Below are 22,241 nucleotides of genomic sequence, written 5' to 3' on the forward strand. Positions count from 1 at the left end.
TTAATTAAAAAAACAGTACAAAATTCAGAGCAACCAAGCGCACAATCATATTTCCAAATGAAAAAGGTCTAACGTGCAGTGGGTTTCAAAGAACTTCCGAAAATGAGACGAATCGGAGACAAAACAAAAGGCAACAATTGAAGTACCGACTACCAAGTCTTCGGCAGAAGACACTTGCCAAGGAGACACTTTATTTTTTTTCAATGTTAAGAAATCTTGGATAAGAGGTCAGGAAAATACATTATGGTTTTGCCAATTCCGACGCCCACACAAAATAGGCTGAACTAATAAATCGAGAAGAGCTCTAAATGCGACAAGCGGACAAACTTTTTAAACATAATTCACTACGTTCTCTACACAGCCTCAAAAACTTTCAGTAACCAGATTGCTTCAAAACCCCACAAATTCTTTAAAGTCGACTATCATATGGAATGGGAGGGACACAAGTACACCAGGAACAACGAGAACGAAAGCCACTTGTAAACAGTCATGAAAAAAAAGTATCAATAACATGACGGAACATTCTTTTGAACAGTGCCGATTCAATTATTTTTCTTCGTTGTATTCGTAAACTCAATTGCCATATCTTCAAAACAAAACTTTTCATTTTTACTAAACTTCTAGCTATTGTTGTCAATCAGTTCACAGTACTTGATCCAATTATAGATTATTACTTTAGGGTTATGCAGTAATTTAATACCTTTGATGATACATTTTCAAGACTTCATTTAACAACGTACGTTATTGTTAATTCTTGAGAAGGAAGAAATGTGGTGCATTGATAGCCCAACCATGATGTCATATGACATAGTTTACTTGTTCCAGTATTATTTTAAACTGCGTACTAATTTAGTGGGAGTGCCCTCTGCAATCTTGATCGCCTTTAAATTTTGTCTACTTTGTTTTCCCCCAACTTCACATGTTCTTTTGTATCATCCGATTGTGTCTCAATCAACTTTGTTTTACAGTTGTTTTCAAATGTTTTGCATAACACGTTGGAATCCGAACTTCATTTGTACAAACAGTGCCAGTAAATATGAAATAGGTCGTGAACCAAGGATTGGCCGGAATAACAGTCTAAAATATCCAAAAACTAATCACAATTCTCAAAGGAAGGAGTCTTTTATCCCCTTTAGGATAAACCATCATAAAGATAACTACTTCAACTTCAAAAAAAACTCAAATATGGATGCTCCGGTCAAACGATCAGAAAAATTGATACAACATAGTTAACACAACCCTAAGGTGAAAAAGACCAGAGAGGTTATACTTATCCTGTAGGCATTTGAACTTGAAAAAAGATCCTCAGCATTGATGCCCACTAAGTGGAGAGTATATTACAAAACCAAGCGAGAAAAACCAATTTCCAAATGAAAAAAAAATAACGTGCAGTGGGTTTCAAAGAATTTGTGAAACTGAGACGAATCGGAGACAAAACAAAAGGCAACAACTAAAGTACCCGATTATCAGAAGACACTTGCCAAGGAAACACTTTAAATTTTTTCAATGTTAAGAAATCTTGGATGAGAGGTCAAGAAATCAGATTGATAAGGTTTCGCAAACTCCGACGTCCACAGAAAATAGGCTGGACAATCACATCGAGGAGAGCTCTAAACGCGACAAAGCGACAAATTTTTACAAACATTATTCACATGAAACATACGTTCTCTACAGAGCCTAAAAAATTTTCAGTAACTATTTTGCTGCAAACCCCATAAATTCTTTAAAGTCGACTATCATATGGCATGGGAGGGACACAAGTACACCAGGAATATCTGCAACGAATGACACTCGTGAACAGTTATATAACAAAAGGATCAATCACTCGACGGAACATTCTTTTGAAGAGTGCCGATCCAAATATTTTACTTCATGTTATTAGTAAACTCAATTGTCATATCTTGAAAACTTTTCATTTTGCTTAATAAAATTCTAGCTATTGCAGTCAGTCAGTCATTTGACAATACTTGATGAAAAAATAGATTATTACTTTAGGGTCATGTACTTTAATACATTTGATGGTACAATTTCGAGATTCCATTTAACAACGTACATTGTTAATTCATAAGAGGGAAGAAATGTGGTGCATTGATAGCGCAACCATCGTGTCATACGATATATTTTACTTATTCAAGTTTTATGTTAAACAGCAAACTATTTTAGTGGGAATGACCTCTATGCAATATTGACCGTCTATAAATCTTGTCTACTTCATTTTTTCGGAACTTATGGTTTTTTTTCTCATCCGATCGTGTCTCGATCAGACAGCTAAAATCAATGCTGTTTTACACTTCTCTTGAATTGAGCTTCATAATGCGTTGGAACCCGAACTTCAATTGTACAAACAGTGGCAGTAACTTTAAAATAGGTCATGACACAAGGATTGGCCGAAATTTCCGTCAAAAATATTCAAAACTAATCACAAAACGTAGCAAGAATGAACAAGAATAAGACCGAAAAAAATAAATGACCAATATTGGATCATAAAAAGTGCAAGAGATCATTGGAATTTTACTGGGAAAAAAAGAGCCAAAAACGACTGAAGTAGCGTCACCGAAAAATTGCAATGAATAAGTGGATTCTGGAGTTCTTCATGAGTTGAAGAAAACTTTATCGGAGATGAAAAATTCAGATTAGCCAGTAAAGATTTGTTTAATTCATTATAATACTTTCAAATTTGACCAAATTATTACCATTATAGGACGAGTGCGTGGGTGAGTGGTTATGATGACCGGATTCGGCTAAAATGTCCGTTTAATTTCCAGTCACTTTTTGAAATTTTTCCATTCAATGATCCGGGAACTACTTCTTAATTGCCCGGACACAAAGTTATCGTCCCACGGAATTCAGCCGAGGGAAATTTTCAAACAAAAGAGGTTCAGTTCCTATAGAAGAAAACATTAAAAAGCAGAGTTTAGTTAAATTGTAATGACTTGTTATTTAGTTAAGTGGAGCATAACTAAAAAGTAATAACCTGTCAACTAACCTTCAACTGAGGAAAACTGTCGAAAAGCAATATACGCATAAAATGAAGAGACAATTTAACGCATTAAACACAGAACAAAGAAACAACAAAAAGACGCACAGTCAGAGTATTATACCATACGGAAGAGAGGCTAAAAGAGAAACGGGGGCGAAGCATAAAAGCCAATAAGAAAGTAAGTAAAAACAGTAAAAGGTAAAAGAAAATTGGCTCACCATTCTTCTTTCTTTCTATTTCTTTTTCCTCTCTATATATCTCTCCTGTATTTTGTAATGTTATTCCTTAATATCCAGTCTTCCAATTTAATCTTTTTCAATTTACTCTCTCTCGCCCTCGTCTCTTACCCTGTCCTGCTCTTATAGGTGGATAGATTGATCACATTTTTCACCACCCCCATACTTGCACCCTCTTAAAACCATACTTACCCGCTAGTAGTCTCATTTACTTTACAATGTTGTCTTCTCCTTTTTTCAAGCTAACCAAAATCCCACCCCAAATCCATTTCGACCACTTTTAAGCCTGAAAACAAACCACTCTACCGCCTGTAGATAGATTTACAATGTTTGCATGTAAACAATAAATTCACTCCAGAAATTTTGCGTTCATCTTTATGAGTGGGGAAAAATGCAGATTAAGCTGAAGTTTTGCAACCATGGTTTGCAAAAAAAAGCCTATAAGCAAAAAGCATGAATATTAGGATAAGTTTCTCGAATTCTTGATCACTTTTTCAGGTATAAGAAGTCTTGCAAGCCAACGGTTGTCTACGGAAGCAGTAGGCAAAGGTTTGAAAAGCTTGGCCTTTTCACTGTATCAAAAACTGCATTGGTAGAGAAATAAAAAAAATAGATCTGCTACAGTCAAAAATCAAAATGATTACCAAAGTCAAAAACAAAGTGACCAACTGAACTTTTCAAAAACAATGGTAAAACATATGATTGAGAACAATTTGACCTGTTAAACTTTTCAAGTTCATGAGGGCTTAACATGCAGAGGTAGAAAAACAATATTGAAACGCAAAAATAGCTTAAATAAGCACCAGACAGCTCATGTGAGATTTTGCGTGGACCAGGAAGTCCATAAGAAAGAAAAAACAATTAAATAATTCCTGCAAAAGTTGCAATCAGGAAGGACGTCGCAATAAACAATGTAATTTGTAAGAACAACAAAAAACAGTGATTCAATTAGATTTTTTGAACTATATGAGCACTTTCTTCGCCGTTTCTTTTTTTAATTCGAGCCCAACTTTCTTCCACAGGGTGATTTAAGATCCGTTGTACGATTGTCGTTTAGAACCCATTGGAGCAGCGGTGGTTCTCTTTGCTTGATATTGGCGTGCTGCTTCGAAATTGCAATTGAAGATTTTAATATTGTTTGCTTCAAATTGAAGCTTGACATCGGTCTCAATGCTCTTTTAAATTTCGGTTTCTCCAATGTTTTTTTCTGCTATTCAATGATTGCAAAAAGTTGCGAGGAGGAACTAGTCCGACCTATTGTAATTGTAATTAAACACTCATTAAAGTGGCAAAATCGCTGCTTTCAAAGGCCTCTGTTTCATTTTTTTTCCAAAAAAAATCTGTTCTCATTCTATTTTTTATGCACTCAGATTTCTTTGAACTTAGTTCCAGAATTTTTCCTCAGTGGGAGTTTCTAAATCAGAAAAACTCTTTGCACTCGAAAGCTAGCGAAAGCGCGTAAACAGATTCATCTTCATTAACTGGCATCAAAAAACGATTTGTTCGAATTTTTGTATTCTTTTAATTTTTTCAGAATACATTTTGTTGTCGACCTCTTTTTTTCACACGTCAAAGTAAATAAGTTTTCACATTTATCCAACAAACAAAGCAAAAGTTCAGGAACACTTTTCAAAAAATGAGAAAAAGATTTATTTTCTCTTATTGTTGTCATTACCACTTTGTAATGAAAAAAAATTATTGAAACCGAAAGATCTTCCTTAAGGTGCAATCTAATTCAAGTAAAAACTGATTTTTCAACATTCTCAAAATTTTTAATCCAAAATTTTTAAAGCTGGGGTCTTAAGTTGAAAATCATGCGATTCCTTCGTCTTCAATTGATTTTATACTTATGGAATACTACAAAACATTTTGGACATCAATCCAAACTTTAAGTCCTTTGGGTTTTACTTGATATCCCATTTCGAAAGCACGAGATTTGTAGCAAAATTGCGTTAAAAACCAAATAAAACGTTAAATAACAAACCCTCTAAATAAAATTCCATTACTCAACTCACTAATTGCAATTGTTTCCAGAAGTAAATGAAGGCGAATTGTCATCCTCAGAAGAAGCCAAAAATTAAAAAATTAAAAAAGAAAGGATACGGCCACAGACAAAAAAATGCTGCTGAGGACTGTTTAAAACAGTAAAACTTTGCAGAAAAACGTCAGTAGCTACTCCAAAAGAATTTTAAAATGCGCCAAAATTTTAGTAAAAATTTTCCTTGATACAGAGAGCAAAATGATAACAAAAAATGATTATACAACGAAATACCACCAACTGTTTTAACCGTTTCTAACAGAGCTAGAAAAACAAAATTGAAACGCAAAAATAGTTTAAATAAGCACCAGACAGCTCATGTGAGATTTTGCGTGGCACAGGAAATCCATAAGAAAGAAAAAACAATTAAATAATTGCTGCAAAAGTTGCAATCAGGAAGGACGTCGCAATAAAGAAAGAAATTTGTAAGAACAACAAAAAAAAGTGATTTAATTAGATTTTTGAACTATATGAGCACTTTCTTCGCCGTTTCTTTTTTTAATTCTAGCCCAACTTTCTTCCACAGAGTGATTTAAGATCCGTTGTACGATTGTCGTTTAGAAACCACTGGAGCAGCGGTCGTTCTCTTTGCTTGATATTGGCGTGCTGCTTCGAAATTGCAATTGAAGATTTTAATATTGGTTGCTTCAAATTGAAGCTTGACATCGGTCTCAATGCTCTTTTAAATTTCGGTTTCTCCAATGTTTTTTTTCTGCTATTCAATGATTGCAAAAAGTTGCGAGGAGGAACTAGTCCGACCTATTGTAATTGTAATTAAACACTCATTAAAGCGGCAAAATCGCTGCTTTCAAAGGCCTCTGTTTCATTTTTTTCCAAAAAAAATCTGTTCTCATTCTATTTTTTATGCACTCAGATTTCTTTGAACTTAGTTCCAGAATTTTTCCTCAGTGGGAGTTTCTAAATCAGAAAAACTCTTTGCACTCGAAAGCTAGCGAAAGCGCGTAAACAGCTTCATCTTCATTAACTGGCATCAAAAAACGATTTGTTCGAATTTTTGTAATCATTTTTTTTCAGAATACATTTTGTTGTCGACCTCTTTTTTTTCACACGTCAAAGTAAATAAGTTTTCACATTTATCCCACAAACAAAGCAAAAATTCAGGAACCCTTTTCAAAAAATAGAAAAAAGTTTTATTTTCTCTTATTGTTGTCATTACCACTTTGTAATGAAAAATAAATTATTGAAACCAAAAGATCTTCCTTAAGGTGCAATCTAATTCAAGTAAAAACTGATTTTTCAACATTCTCAAATTTTTTGCTCCAAAATTTTTAAAGCTGGGGTCTTAAGTTGAAAATCATGCGATTCCTTCGTCTTCATTTGATTTTATACTTATGGAATACTACAAAACATTTTGGACATCAATCCCAACTTTAAGTCCTTTGGATTTTACTTGATATCCCATTTCGAAAGCACGAGATTTATAGCAAAATTGCGTTAAATATTGCGTTAAAAACCAAATAAAACGTTAAATAACAAACCCCCTAAAGAAAATTCCATAACTCAACTATCTATTTCCAATTGTTTCCAGAAGTAAATGAAGGCGAATTGTCATCCTCAGAAGAAGCCAAAAATTATAAAATTAAAAAAGAAAGGATACGGCCACAGACAAAAAATAATGCTTCTGAGGATTGTTTAAAACAGTAAAACTTTGCAGAAAAACGTCAGTAGCTACTCCAAAATAATTTTAAAATGCGCCAAAATTTTAGTAAAAATTTTCCTTGAGTTACAGAGAGCAAAATGATAACAAAAAATGATTATACAACAAAATGCCAACCACTGTTTTGACCGTCTGAACTGCGGACAGACAGAGAAAGAGAAGAGAGGGAAGATAGAGAAAGAGAGAAAGAGAAAGAGAGAGAAAAAGAAAGCGAGAGAGAAAAAAATATATAAAAGTACGAAACAATTAACACATTAATATCAATTTTCTTCTTTATCTGTTCAACTACCCGAAAATCAACCTTTCTTCTGCTATATTACAAAAATAAGACTTCTCTGAGAAATCGTTTCGAACCCTTGAGAAGATTACAAGGACAAAAGGATCAGAAAGTTGAAAACGAAAAATAGATTTCGTTAACTTCAGATCATTCACTTTATAGTTTTTTTTTTTTTCAAAATTAACTGCTTCCTGCTACAGCTGACAACAACTCTAAAATTAAGGCTAAAACATGCGTACCTTGTCATATAGCAGACACAGAATTCTTTTTAAATTACCTAAACACTGTCTATCAACACGCAACGAAAATGAAAAATACTGATCTATAGAAAACAACACCAGAACAACTTAAAATATTCTTATGGCCAAAAAGCTTACTGAAGATTTTTATGCATTGAAATGTTACGGATGAAGAACAGTTGCTTTACACTGCGTCTAGCAAAATTGTGTGTAAACTGCAGAATTGTACAGAAATTTAGGTGAATGTTCATGCAAATTGTGAACGATCTTAGAAAACAAAATAAAATATTGCTCGAATATTTTACAGACTCTAATACGTTCATAACTTCTCTGCAAATGTATACAAACTGTTTTTCCCTCGGAAATGTTACAAAAACTAAAACACTTTATCATATATCACTCACCAGTAAACCGTCCGACGATAAGCTTGCCAAGAAAGTCTATTGCTTTTGATTGGTCGATAATGATAAAATGTAAGCAAAAGGATCTAGATTCAATTGTACTGAGCAAATTTTGAGTAACTTGACAACTTTCCTTTTATACTGCCTCAAATTCCGTGACAGAATTGGATTTGAAAGAAAAGAATCAAATAACAGGGATTGATTGCGTTCGTTATTCTCGAGTGAAGGGAAATTTTAGCCAAAATGATTTGACTGAAATTGAAAATAAGACAGAAGAAGCGGCGGATCATTAAGATGATTAGGATGGGGCGCAGGATGATTATGGTTGTGAGGGGTGGGGATGGCTTCGGGGGTTAAGCGGTGAGGCGGATGGTCTACGTTGACGGGACGTTAATGACGAGTGACAGCGCCACAAGAGGGATAGCTGTAAGTGCTCTCCTAACAAGAATCTCTCCAGCAAATTTGAGAGATAAAAACGGAGCCATCGTGTACCAATTAAGCATAAGAGTAAAAGCACAATATAGACAGAAAGGCGAGAAAGGTAAGTGAAGTGATGATGATGGAATTGGTACAAATAAAGACACAACAAAACTTATAGCGTACACATACAGCTACTTCAACCCACCATTCATCATAAACAACATCGGATACAGGCTGGTATATAAACCAACAGATAGGTACATGTTAGATAGGAAAAATGATAGACAGAATTGCTAGTCACACGAATCGGTTTTGCAAAAAAGATATACCCAAAAACAAAGAAAGAATGGGATAGCTATGCTGGGCAAACACAGAAAGGAGAGATATATAGAGTGAGAGAGATTTGGGGTTAGGAAACAGGAATTGGGCGGCAGCTAAGACAGAATACCTTAAACAGAAGAAGCACAATTATGTCACAGAGGGCTGTCTATCTGCGTAACACTTTGTGCGGCTTTGTGGCTTCCATGGCTGGGAGCGAGTTAAATTTCAAAATTGATGCCTCAAGATATTGTCACTCCAGCCATCAATTATTCAGATTTACACCCCCTCTAACTGTCCCAACCAACAAAAACCCCCTCCCCTCACAACACTTCAAATTTCCCCTCCCCCTTTCCTTCCTCATTCTTCTTTTCTTTTCACGTAATTTTTCGCCTTCTCGGTCGCACAAAAATCAGTATATAGAAAATATAGATTTTTTGTCTATTCATCTCATAACAATCAGCACGTTCAAAGATCCTTTGGAAGCAAAAGGATGCAAAATTCAGCAACGCACTTGATTTTTAATAAAAATCAAATTACCTGAGACAATAAAACCAAACTGTATTAAGGGTTTTCATTGCTGTTGCTCCATCAAATAAAACCTGTCCATTATAAAGCAAAAAAGGAATGAGCAACTTGAGAAAATGGGTTACAATACTTTAGATACAAAAATTGATTCGATTTTTCGTTGCATGAAAAATTAACGTGCTACAAAGTATACTTTGTTTTCAGAACAGAAATCAGACAGCCTCTTCTTAGCAGCATGCGTGCGTCTTCTTGCCTTGTTCCAGCCCATGATCAAAAATTTGCCTCCAAATCGAAAAGTGCTACATTTATACGTTTCTTCAGTGAAAGTAGTCACTTGCTATTATTGTACCATCGACTTTCTCAAATTTGCTCTCATCTTTTTCAATCAAATTTATACAAACTATATCAAATAAAAATTTCTGCGGCTAAAATCTGCTTTGAAAAGGAAAAAATGGAACACAGAAGTACCGCAACAGATATGATAGCTCGCTTTCTACCAAACAAATCATCAAAATCTTTATTCGGACTTTTTCTTCAAGATATAAAAATGTGTGCCAGAGGTACATGTAAATAATACAGAACGACAACATTGAGTACGCTTAAACATAATGTTAGTTTCTATGGTGGTTTATGACTCAGCAATTATTGACATTTCACGGTAGCAAAGAAGATTTGTAACGCAAATCTGGGCCAAGTCAGCCCAGGTATATCCTGCCAAAAGGAATTATCATGGCAAGTTTTATCGAGAATTATAAACGCTGGTGTCAATGGCGCAAGCTGAACAGCGGATCTCCGATAGCACCACCGCCATTACACAGAGTCAAAAATAACTCAGGGTAGATCACCCGCGAAGTGTTTGTACCTCTTGGGACAGTATTGGGCTATCTTTGCCCCCTTCGTTGGCAATTCAAAACTTTACGAATTTTCTGCTACGGTAAAAAAAATTCTTCCTTTCTGAACCATAAATTACAATAGAAATTAAAATTATGTTCCCCTCCGACAAAAAATATAGCTTAAAGAACTCGATATTACTCTTACTTGTTCCGACCCAGTTTAGTGGGGGAGGAACTATATACTCAAATGGGTTTTTTTTTGTTCAGACAATTTTGTCCGATCGATATAATCATCGTAGAGAGTTGACACTGGTATCATTAGAAAGCTTGTCCAGCGTAGAATATGGAATTAAAAAGATTTTTTTAATTTTCATTTTTGCTAGGGAGTTATCGAGGTTCAAAGTTTTGTGAATATTAGACGTATTTTAGCCGTTTTTATTCACTTTTTCGGTAATTTTGACCTAATTTTCGTCACTTTTGCTAAATTTTGTTAAAATTTTTAACTGTAAGGTGATTAATTTTATCTCTAAAGATAAAGGAGGGTTGTTGAATAGTTCGGTTCAAGTTTGTAGACTAGAATTTATGCTAAATTTTTCAAAATTCTACTTTTCTCGGGACCAAAATTGGGACGAAATTTGCGTTTTCAGCCGACTTGCTTTAAATTTGCTGGAACTAAACACCTTAAAAATGCGGCCATATTCTTTCTAAGCTGACAATCGAGCTATTTGTACGCCCACTGGCTTTGAGAGTCCTCTAGAGTTATAATTTTGTTAGTTTTTTGCATATTTAAACTTATTAAATGTACAAAATGCATTTTTACTTTTGACAAACTGAAGACTTTGTTTAAAAAAATTAATCTATTTTGCAACCATTTGAACAAATAAGTATTTGTTAGACAGACAGCAATATCTGGGCTGATCTTGATCTCGCCATGGTTCCTTACGATAAAAATTCTTTTTAGATTTTAATGGCGCGCGACTTTTTTGTTCAAAATATTTCCGCTATGTAAATGATTTTTATGTACACTTTTTTTACAAGAATTTCAAGTCAGGGCTCAATTAATGGCAGATTTAAAACACCAGGCCCAACGAGATTCTATTACGGTTTCAGAGTTAAGCGCGTGGTTTCTGTGACTCTGACCAATAGATTTCGTAAAAAAAATTTTATGCCCTTTTTTCTCACTTTTTTTGCCCAATCCTTAAGCCGAATAATTTATTGTCCACAGTTAAAGATCCAGTTATTGTTCAGGAGGTATAAATGAACCTTGACACTTTATTCAGTTGTTATCTAATGTCTGTTATGGCTTTGAATGTATTTGTTTTAAGAAAACATTGATAAAATTTTGAAATTTGCCTCTATTTCATCTTTTGTCTCTCAAGTTCGCGCGGAGTTTCAGTAAAAACAAGCAAAATCCACTTTCTTGTGGGTTTTAAAATAATGTCACTAACGGTTTTATGTTCCACTAATGATCTCTTTCTTTTGTTACCGGCCTTTTCAATTTTTTGAGTATTACTGCATATTTTATGAGTTCAGTTTGTTTCCATTTCGTATTATCGCATTATTGACAAACGCAACTGAAGAGAAACATAGTAGGGAAATTGCACAGCGATGGAAACACGCGTATATGAATATTTATTTGTTTTTGTTATATAGTTTATGTTTTTGGTTCTGAGACACAGTTATATCGCAAAATTTTATGGATTTTTTTGTTTTTGCCTTTGTTTCTTTCTTTTTGTTGTTATACGCCATATACCTAATAACCGTAGGTCTCAATTGCTTCCCCAGGATGTATAGCTGCTAATAGTCAGAGAGTTTTTTTCACTTCTGTTTGTTTTAATGACTTCCAAACTGAAATTAAAAAAAATTACTAACTGCATCATTTTTGCTTTCATTTCCGTTACCATGTGACTCAATCTCACTAATTAGTAGTCTCAATTATTTTTGTCAATTTAAACAATGTTTTAAACGTTTCGCACTTGGTTATACGTTGTGACTGATTGCTTCGACAATTAATTTCAGAAAAATTTTTTGAGGTTATTATACTGTTCAGTTTCTGGGTATCTTTTTGTTGTCATGTCTACGTCATCTTCTTAGAAGGAAGACTTTCGGAAGTTAAATTGAGGATAAAGTAAGAATATACAGTTCTTGCAGGTAACATCATATAATTATAGTGCATTGAACAGTGTGATCTTGTAAATTTGTCTGAAAGGTTTGTTTCTTTGTATATTTGATATTACTTTGAGGGGTCGTGACTTAGTCTCATAATTAACAGGCCTAATTGGCTTCCTGAGATATTGCAATTTAATCCACTGCTGTTTTTGAATTCTTTTTGAAGTCTGTTGTGACTTTTGAAGTTTTTTCAAAGACATAATTGGGTTTTTGAGCTTCGTCATTTTTAATTAATTTTTCGGTCGACTTGTAGCTCAGTCTCTGTAAACACAGGGCCCAACCCGTTTCCTGTGAATTATAATTTAATCTCTATAATGGTTTTAGCTTAGAAAACTTTTTTCTCGGCTTTGTTACTGCTGTTACCACGAGATTTCATAAAGTAAGTGAGATTTTCATAAAAAATATTTGAGATTTTTTGGATTTGTACTTTTTATAGGATTTTTGTTTTCTTTTGAATTTCTAACAATAATCGTAGATCCCTTTGGTTTTTGAAAATTCGTGCAAATAAACATTGGATAATGACATGTCTCAATTGCTTCCCATGGAGATAAACGAACATTTTAGGGATTTCAGTGAAAATATTTCTTTTCAAAATTAGAAACGTGATTTTGCACTTTGCACCTCTTTGCTCTTTTTTGTCGACCTATTAACCAGTCGCACTGAGGACAGGTTCCATATTTTTCTAGTGATGTATAAGTTAAATTGTTTCGTTTAGATTTTATCTGATGCGGGTTTGATTTTGTTATGATTTCCTTTGTTATAGAAATCGAAATTTGGTCGTAAAAAATGTTTGTTGTTTGATATTTTCTACTGTCTTTTCTAGTTGTCATATTACCAACAACGTTCATCGGCCCTCTAGGGTGGCATTATTGTATTTCATTGGCTGTTTATAGAACGATATGTAGGTTTTTGAAATTTTTCTATCTCCATCATTTGGCAGCCAATTAAGTCAAGAATGTGGATGAGCGGGGTCGGAACCTTATGTGCGTACGCACATTACCGAGCCTCCTTGTTCATTTCTATTAGCACGTAATAAAATAATTCAGCTTGAGTTCAAATCCAACATGACACCCGTAAACTTTAATAACCGTCTCCCTACTTTTACCTAATTTTTAGTAGGCCTAACGATTCTAATTAATCAACTTGTACAATACACAAATACACAATACACAAAAAATATAGTTTAAAGAACTCGATATTACTCTTACTTCATTTCTATTAGCACATAGTAAAACAATTCAGCCTGTGTTCAAATCCAACATGACATGCGTAAACTTTAATAACTGTCTCCCTACTTTTACCTAATTTTTAGTAGGCCCAACGATTCTAATTAATCAACTTGTACAATACACAAATAACACAAAGGTACTAACAAACATCAACCAAAGTATATGATCAAGGAGGCTCGGTAATGTTCCTCCGCACATAAGGTTCTGACCCCCTTCATACACAATTTTGGCTTAATTGGCTACCAAATGATGAAGAGATAGAAAACTTTCAAATATTCTAATTGATCAAAAACAATTGCTGTGTAAACAGATTGCTTCCAAATTGGTGTGTGAATAAACAAATTGCCTACAAATCATTTAGTAGAGTAAATACTGCCACAATAGAGGGCCGATGAGACTTGTAATTATTAAGACTACGAGACAAGACAAAGAACAAAATGAAATAACAACAAAAAACATTATTAACAACCAAAACAATGTATTTTTTTGAAAAAACAAGATCTTCATAACAAAGTCAAAATAGCGTCAAATAAAACTTAGACTAAACAAACTCTTTTTTATTTCATAACATAAACAAGGAAAACATTAATTTGTACTTCATAGAAAAAACATGGGACCAATCCTTGATGAGACTCGGTAACAAGAAAACCAGCAAAGTTAAAAAAAATACGTTTATATATTTTGCATAGAATTAACTTCAAATAAAGAAGACCGTTAAACACCAACTGAAATCGTTAAAATATTTAATCTTAACTCTTAACCACATATGAAGACATTGGGACCTTTAATTATTCAGAATATGTCGTGCGTCTACAAAGCAAAGGATAATTATAGACAAAAATTAATTATTGCAAGAAAATGGAGCCGTTAAAATCATAATCCTTTCCGTAAAAGTTGAGGTGTAATCAATTGCACCTTATTTGAGCAACAAAAATGTGATATGTCACGTCTAATTAATGAGACTAGGTAACATGTAGACAAAATGAACAAGAAGAGAGCACAGTTAAGTAAAAAATTTGTATGATTCGATAACAATTTCAAATTGATAAAAGCATTGGCTATCAACTGAAACCGATAAATAGGATCATTTATTTCTCCAAAGATAACCAATGATATGATATGTGACCTCGGTATAATGAGACAGGGTAACAGGTAGACAAAAAATAAAAAGGGCAAAAGTAAAAAAAAATTGTATATTTCGAAAAGAATTATTTTCAAAGCAATAAAAACATTAGCTATCAGTTGAACAGATTAAACGGTTCTCTTTTGTTCCCCAAAAAACACTGAAATATCTCTCATCTTTCAGAATATGTCGGAATATTAGGTCTACAGAAAAAACGACAAATACGGTCAAAAACCAAAATTTGAAATTAACTTTTATGAAAAACAGATGTCGAAGCCGTTAAAACAATGCTCAATGCACTAAAAATGGATATTTCCAACAGTGCCTTCTATTCAACATCAATAATATGATATGCGAACTGACACTAAATAGACTAGGTAACAAATAGACAAAAAAAGAACAGCAAACGCAAATTTAATAAATACGTCTACATTTGTTTAAGACTTTTGATTTCAATGTCATGAAAAACTTTGCTATCAACTGAAATCAGTAAATATGTTTGTCATTTCATCCATAGAAGGACCCTAACACCTGCAAATCTGCTGAAATTTTCATACGACTAAAAATAACAATAAATAAAGAAAATAATAGAAAACAGAGGATCAAACAGTGCAACTACACGCTTCTATCTTTAGAGGTAAAACTAAGAATACCATCGTTAACAATTTTAACAATTTTTTCACCAAAATTGGCAAAAAAGTTGCGTAAGATTTTGGAAACTCTGAGCACAAACAACGAAAGTCAGTCAACTGTTTACGAAAATTTAAACATCGATTCCTCCATGGAAAAAGGAAATTGAAAAAAAATCTTTTCAATTATATATTTGACGCCGAACGGCCTTTCTAAGGATGCTACTCACAAACCTCTGCATTGAATATATGGATCATCCAAAATTGACCCAGCAAAATACCCATTTAACACACCAAACATTGGTCGGAACAACAAAAAGTTTCTCACAAAAATTTGACTGACCATTATATTTCAAAATTGTGAGCCTCCTTTAAATGCAAATAATACCTATATACGCGATAACTTCCTGTCATCAAACTCGAAGTGTTTGAAAATTACGCAAACTATGTAGCCGGAAAATTACATTCAAAAAATTGCAGAAAATTTGAATAAACAAAACCTTTCATTTTTCGTTTACTTACACTAAAGAAAAGAAACGTCATTCTGTAGAAAAAACTGCTTCCAAATTTTATTTGAAAACCAACGATTTTTTCTGAGGAGAGAAAAAGATGTCTATCTAAAAAATTAAGTAGAGCACAAGTAAAGGAAAAACATTTAAAATGCCGGAGTACTAAAGTAAATTGAATAATATATTTGTTATGAAAATGTTATCAAATTATGATGATGAAATTTATATTGGATTATTCAATTTTGATTTTGCTTCAAAACTTCATAATTTGTTTGAAAAAAAAAACAACTTTTTCTCCCTCTTTGTTCTTTCTATCCCTCTTAGTACCTATTTCAGCTATTCAGTTGTTTTTGTATTTCAATGTTTTCTGATAAAAAAACAGAGAAAACTTTTGAAAAATCAGAATCTACAAGGTTAGAAAAGAAGCAAAATATTTCCTAAAAACTCCTCCTTTTTCTTGGAATACCTATATACTCTTTAGAACAAAATATTGTCATGTAATTTATTTCTCTGGCTTAATTTGACAGAAACCGTATCCAAAGGGCTATCTGTGACAATCCTCAAGTGCAAAAAATGAAAAAAAAACTATTCAAAAACAAACAATTTCCATCCTCCTTTAACTCGTTTTTCTGGCTTCTTGCGCGTAAGCACTTCGATATTATATACTATTTTTCCACGCAATTGCGTGAAAACCTTATCTTAAAATTTTGAAACACAAAAAAATTGGCTAATGTCCTTAGTGAATTACGCTAAACGTGTTACCAACATCCCCAAGTTTTTCCTAAAGTTGATTTGATTACAAAATCTCAGATGGGACGAAATATGTGATACAAAAGACAGAAACCTAATTTCATAAAATAAAAAAATATCCTAAGGCACGAACTGACTCCCAATATTGAAAAGAAGAATTAAAAAAATTTGAAAACAACATCAGCATAACTTAGTTCTGAATGAAATATCTCAAATCAGGAAACCATCACTTCTTGTAGATTTCTGTGCAAGCATAAAGTTTGCATTTTCAACTCCTCTTAACTTTGATTCCTCTGTAGTCCACTTGTGTGTGTCATTTTGATTAGCAGTCTAATAGAAACAAAAGTCTATAGAAGTCAAATTTTACGCTTACACGTCAAAAAAGGAAAATAGTTAAAGGTTAATTTAGTGAAGTAATTTTTTAATATAAGGCAAATTACTAGCCAAGGCCATATCAACCAAATATTAAGGCTTCAATTTGAATTAAATTAACTAAATTGATCACTTATGAGGTTTTAAAATTAAAATTAAAACAAAACGTAGCAGGCATATTGCCAAAAAAAGCTGGAACAGGTTTGCAGATCTGCAGTCTCAAAAAGATAGTACAAGAAACAGACTAAAAAAATTTCTTTTTCTAAAAAACTGAGATTTTATATTTTGATTAAGAATCCGTTCAATTTACTGCTGCTTCTTTTAGCAGTTCTCAAATAAACCTCAATTAGAGTGATAACACTCACTTGACCTCATCTCTTTCAATTAAAGTAAAAAAAGTCAATTTCACAGAGAGAAAGTCGTTTTTGAGAGTAAGGTAAGTCACGTGTGACCAAAAACGTGATCAAGCGAATGAACAAAAAATTCGCTCCTCTAAGATTAGAAGACGACGTCACACACGCACTTCAGTTGAAATTGCACGAACGAATGAACAAAAAGCAGATTTGTGACGTCATATGGTCGTACAAAATTCCCGGTGACCAAATAAAAAAATAGCAGGACAAGTACTGACAAACAATTCAAAGAATTTTTATAGACTAAAAAACTAGACCTAGATTGGACAACGATTGGAGATTGGACTATAAAAAACTTTTACAAAAAAAATTAGACAAAAAAATAGAAAAAAACCTAAAAATCAAGGTCCCCAAAATCAGCACCACCAAAATCTGCTATCATTATTTTCTGGACGTTTCCTGAATACGCTGAACTTGAGGCTGAAAACCTAAGAACTACATCTGCATATGAACAATAGTTACTTAGTATCAAGGAAACTGAAATTATAGAAGACGGGGACAACCTTTCTAATAATTCAAAAAAAAATTATATGGAGGATTTTTCAAAATTCCGTACTCGTCGGAATTAAACCCCATAAAATAATAATGATCCATATTTCCGGCGAGTCTATAATAGCAAAAATTGTTCGGCAGGTGTATACGCTCTTGAGAATCATTGTGCGATTCCAAAACATTCATCACAAATTTAAAATTGAAAAAAATCAGAATAATTGAACATATACGTTTCTTCGAATTAGAGCGAAATGTTCGAAAAACAAAATAATATGTGTCTCGCATTAATTGTTACATGAAAACTAGCAAAATAGTTGAGCATCAGCGAACTCACACAACAACTGCAGCCCTTCTTTGCGCCTGCTTCTTTTTTTTTGTTTTCTCTTGCTTTTTTATCTTTTTTGAAGACATTTCAATTTTCAATACAGATGAAAATTAAAAACCTAATTTTTCTCTCATAACTATATAAACGGTAAATAGAAAAACATGGCAAAAACAAAAACTACGACGACAGATATCTTGTGCAAAAAAATTCGAAATTTTTGATATCATGTTCAAAACAGTACAAGCTATTATAAATCTGAAAACCTAAAGTTAACAGTTCACTAAATTTGCGGTGTTACACACTAAAAAAAGTTCAGGTAAAGTTACCTTAACGCAGTTAAGGTAAACCTCTGTTAAGGTAAAATTAAGGTAAAAGTTACCTTAACTTTACCTTAACTTGAGTTAAGGTAAAAAATTACCTGAACTGTGTTAAGGTAAAATTACCTTAACTTACCTTAACTTTTTTAATAACTTTCTGCAGTACATAATTGTTTATTTTTAGTAAAATTTGCAAACCAAATGTTGAAGTTTATTACAAGAGCTTTACAATGATCCTTATATGAAGCAATTTGAGCTAATATTTGTCGACCTACACTACAGCAAACCCCAAAATTACTTTCAGTGAGTGCTCAAAAAAATTCAAAAAGGCAGTAACGCACCAATTTTGCAAAAACTGGTATTTTTTTTCATGCGCCTCTGTTTATGTATTGGCTGCTCACAAATCGATTCCGAGTGGTACCGAAAGAACTGGTTTCAGAAAAACGGTTTAGAGAAAGTTTAAAAGTGGTTTTAAAGTGTATCAACTTGAATCCAATCACTCTTCCTTATATATTAAGTTAAAAACTATTATTCCTGCATAAAAAAATCGCTGTAAAACTGGATTACACTAATATAGAAGCGGTTTCGACATATGATCTTCATGTAGCTTCCATTAAATATAGTCTGTCAGATTCAGATTGATTTTTATTTTAGTTCGAACTGATTCCATTTTCCAACAAAAGCACTACTTCAGAACCCTATTCATCGAACTTAAAATTGTTTGTTATAATCAGGTAAAGGTTTCCAAATTGGGGTTCTCTGCTATATTAAGGGGACAAAAACACATTTATGGAACAGTTTCCAGCCGTCTGTTGAGTTTCGCAAAATTACGGTGAAGTTCAATATAAAATTTTTCCTCTCCTCAGACCTACTGATGTTTCAAGCTTGACCAAGTATTGTTGGAAGCTTTAATGCTTTTAGAGGTTAACACCAAAAGTGAAGTCTCAACATAACGGTTTCAAGCAACAATGAATTCCTTAACATCAAAACAACCTGACCTGCGGTGGTTTTAAAGTGGATCAATTTGAATTGAAGAAATCTCCAATATATTTTCAACCAAAAACAACTACTCCTGCATAACGTAGATCTGCGGAATATTGAATTCTACCAATATAGAAACGGTAACGGCATATAGTTCTCATTTAGTCTCCATTTCTTTAAAGCTTTTCGGAATCAGATTGATATTCTTCTTGAATCGAACTAATTCCATTTTCCAACATGAGCAGTTCTTCAGAACCTTGTCCGTCTAACTGAAGTTTGCTTGTTAAATATGAGTAAATGTTTCGGAAACTGGGCTCTCGACAAATTATGGGGGACAAAACAAACATGGAACTATTTCCTGCTGTTTATCAAGTTTCGCAAAGTTACAGTTAAGTTTAATATAAAAGCTTCCCATTCTTCAGCCCTAGTGATATTTCTAGATCGAACAATTATTTAGGAACTAATTGGCATTTTTTAAGTGAATATCAATACTGAAGTTTCAGAAAAGTGGTTTAAAGAAACTTTAATTTCTTTAAATCATAACAACAGGAAGCGCAGTGGTTTTAAAGTGGATCAAACTGAATCCAATCACTCTTCCTTATATGTTAAATCAAAAACTATAATTCCCTTCATAAAGTAGATCTCTGGAAAACTGGATTACACATAAATTGAAACCGTAACGAAATTTGGCCCTCATTTAGCGTCCATTTGTTAAAAGTCTTTCAGAATCAGATTGTTACTCTTCTTAGTTCGAACTAATTGCATTTTCCATTATAAGCACTGCTTCACACCCTGTCCGATGAAGAGAAGTTTCTCTTTGATGTTAGGTGCATGTTTTCGCAACTGGACTTTCTATAAATTATAGGGGGCAAAATAAACATTTATGGAACTATTTCGTGCCGTTTATTAAGTTTCGCAAAGTTACAGTTAGGTTTAATATAAAAGCTTCCCACTCTTCAGCCCTATAGATGTTTGTAGATCGAACAAGTAATTTGGGAGGCATTCGGGGTTTTTGAAGTGAACATCAATACTGAAGTTCCAGAAAAACCGTTTAAAGAGACTTTAATTTCTTTAAATTGTAACAACAGGAAACGCAGTGGCTTTAAAGTGGATCAAACTGAATTCAATCACTCTTCCTTATATGTTAAACAAAAACCTATAATTCCCTGCATAAAGTAGATCTCTGGAATACTGGAATACACATAAACTGCAACCGTAACGACATATGGCCCTCATTTAGCTTCCATTTGCTTAAAGTCTTTCAGAATCAGATTGTTACTCTTCTTAGTTCGAACTAAATGCATTTTCCATTATAAGCATTGCTTCACATCCTGTCCGACGAAGAGAAGTTTTTCTTTGATGTTAGGTGCATGTTTCCGCAACTGGACTTTCTATAAATTATAGGTGGCAAAATAAACATTTATGGAACTATTTCCTGCCGTTTATTAAGTTTCGCAAAGTTACAGTTAGGTTTAATATAAAAGCTTCCCACTCTTCAGCCCTAGTGATGTTTCTAGATCGAAAAAGTAATTTGGGAGCTATTCGGGGTTTTTGAAGTGAACATCAATACTGAAGTTCCAGAAAAACCGTTTAAAGAGACTTTAATTTCTTTAAATTGTTACAACAGGAAACGCAGTGGTTTTAAAGTGGATCAAACTGAATTCAATCACTCTTCCTTATATGTTAAATCAAAAACTATATTTCCCTGCATAAAGTAGATCTCTTGAAAACTGGATTACACATAAATTGAAACCGTAACGACATATGGCCCTCATTTAGCTTCCATTTGTTTAAAGTCTTTCAGAATCAGATTGTTACTCTTCTTAGTTCGAACTAAATGCATTTTCCATTATAAGCATTGCTTCACACCCTGTCCGACGAAGAGAAGTTTCTCTTTGATGTTAGGTGCATGTTTCCGCAACTGGACTTTCTATAAATTATAGGGGGCAAAATAAACATTTTTGGAACTATTTCCTGCCGTTTATTAAGTTTCGCAAAGTTACAGTTAGGTTTAATATAAAAGCTTCCCACTCTTCAGCCCTATAGATGTTTGTAGATCGAACAAGTAATTTGGGAGGCATTCGGGGTTTTTGAAGTGAACATCAATACTGAAGTTCCAGAAAAACCGTTTAAAGAAACTTTAATTTCTTTAAATTGTAACAACAGGAAACGCGGTTGTTTTAAAGTGGATCAACTTGAATCCGATTTCTCTTCCTTATATTTTCAATGAAAAACTATAATTCCTGCATGAAGTGGATCTCTGGAAAACTGGATTACACATATATTAAAACCGTAACGACGTAGGGCCCTCATTTAGTTTCCATTTAATTAATGTCTTTCACAATCAGATTGTTACTCTTCTTTGTTCGAACTAATTGAATTTTCCATTATAAGCACTGCTTCACACCCTATTCGATGAAGAGAAGATTCTCTTTGATTTTAGGTGCATGTTTCCGCAACTGGACTCTCTATAAATTGTAGGGGACAAAATAAACATTTATGGAACCGTTTCCTGCCGTTTATTAACTTTCGCAAAGTTACAGTAAGGTTACATTTAGTTCGTTAGACCCGTCCGATAATAGGGATTGTCCCCATATATATTTTAGAGGTGGTTATAATGAGTGGTTATTGGTTATAGTCCAGAAACAAGACCCGAAAAGGGTCATTTTGGTCATTTGGTACCGTACCTTTATGTTGGAATATCTCCTCGTAGAGTGAACCGATTGTTGATCTGTTTTTTTATTTGAACTCAGCTTGAGCAGTACTTGAATCCCTGTAAATGGCGTTTTGTTGCTTTCAGCCGTTTTTGAGAAATTGGCCTCGACACATACCCAGGTTGACCACCTTAGACGAAACTTTGAAAACTTACTAAGACTTATACGCTGCCCTAGAAAACTTACAAAACTTTGTACGGCACCGTATAAGGCCGTAATAAGTTTTCTACGGCACCGTATCCAATTGATGTAATTGCCAATTTCTAAAGT

General features: G+C 33.4%; 1 protein-coding gene across 7 annotated transcripts in view; it reads right to left on the bottom strand.

Annotated features, from left to right (window-relative positions):
- LOC142358020 (uncharacterized) overlaps window positions 1-22,241 on the bottom strand; it is a 137,792-nt gene that overhangs the window by 47,819 nt on the left and 67,732 nt on the right. Inside the window, exon 2 of one of the 7 annotated variants that reach the window (XM_075409510.1) lies at window positions 7,853-8,717. The exons of 5 other annotated variants lie outside the window; for them this stretch is intronic. The gene's annotated coding sequence lies outside the window, so the exon portion shown is untranslated. Of the gene's footprint in view, window positions 1-2,986; window positions 3,666-7,852; window positions 8,718-22,241 lie in introns of those variants that run through there. One more of the 7 variants, XM_075409530.1, reaches the window with a different exon arrangement.

The sequence above is a fragment of the Convolutriloba macropyga genome, chromosome 2 (genome assembly GCF_964194025.1).
Source record: "Convolutriloba macropyga chromosome 2, txConMacr16.3, whole genome shotgun sequence".
NCBI classification, from domain to species: domain Eukaryota; kingdom Metazoa; phylum Xenacoelomorpha; order Acoela; family Convolutidae; genus Convolutriloba; species Convolutriloba macropyga.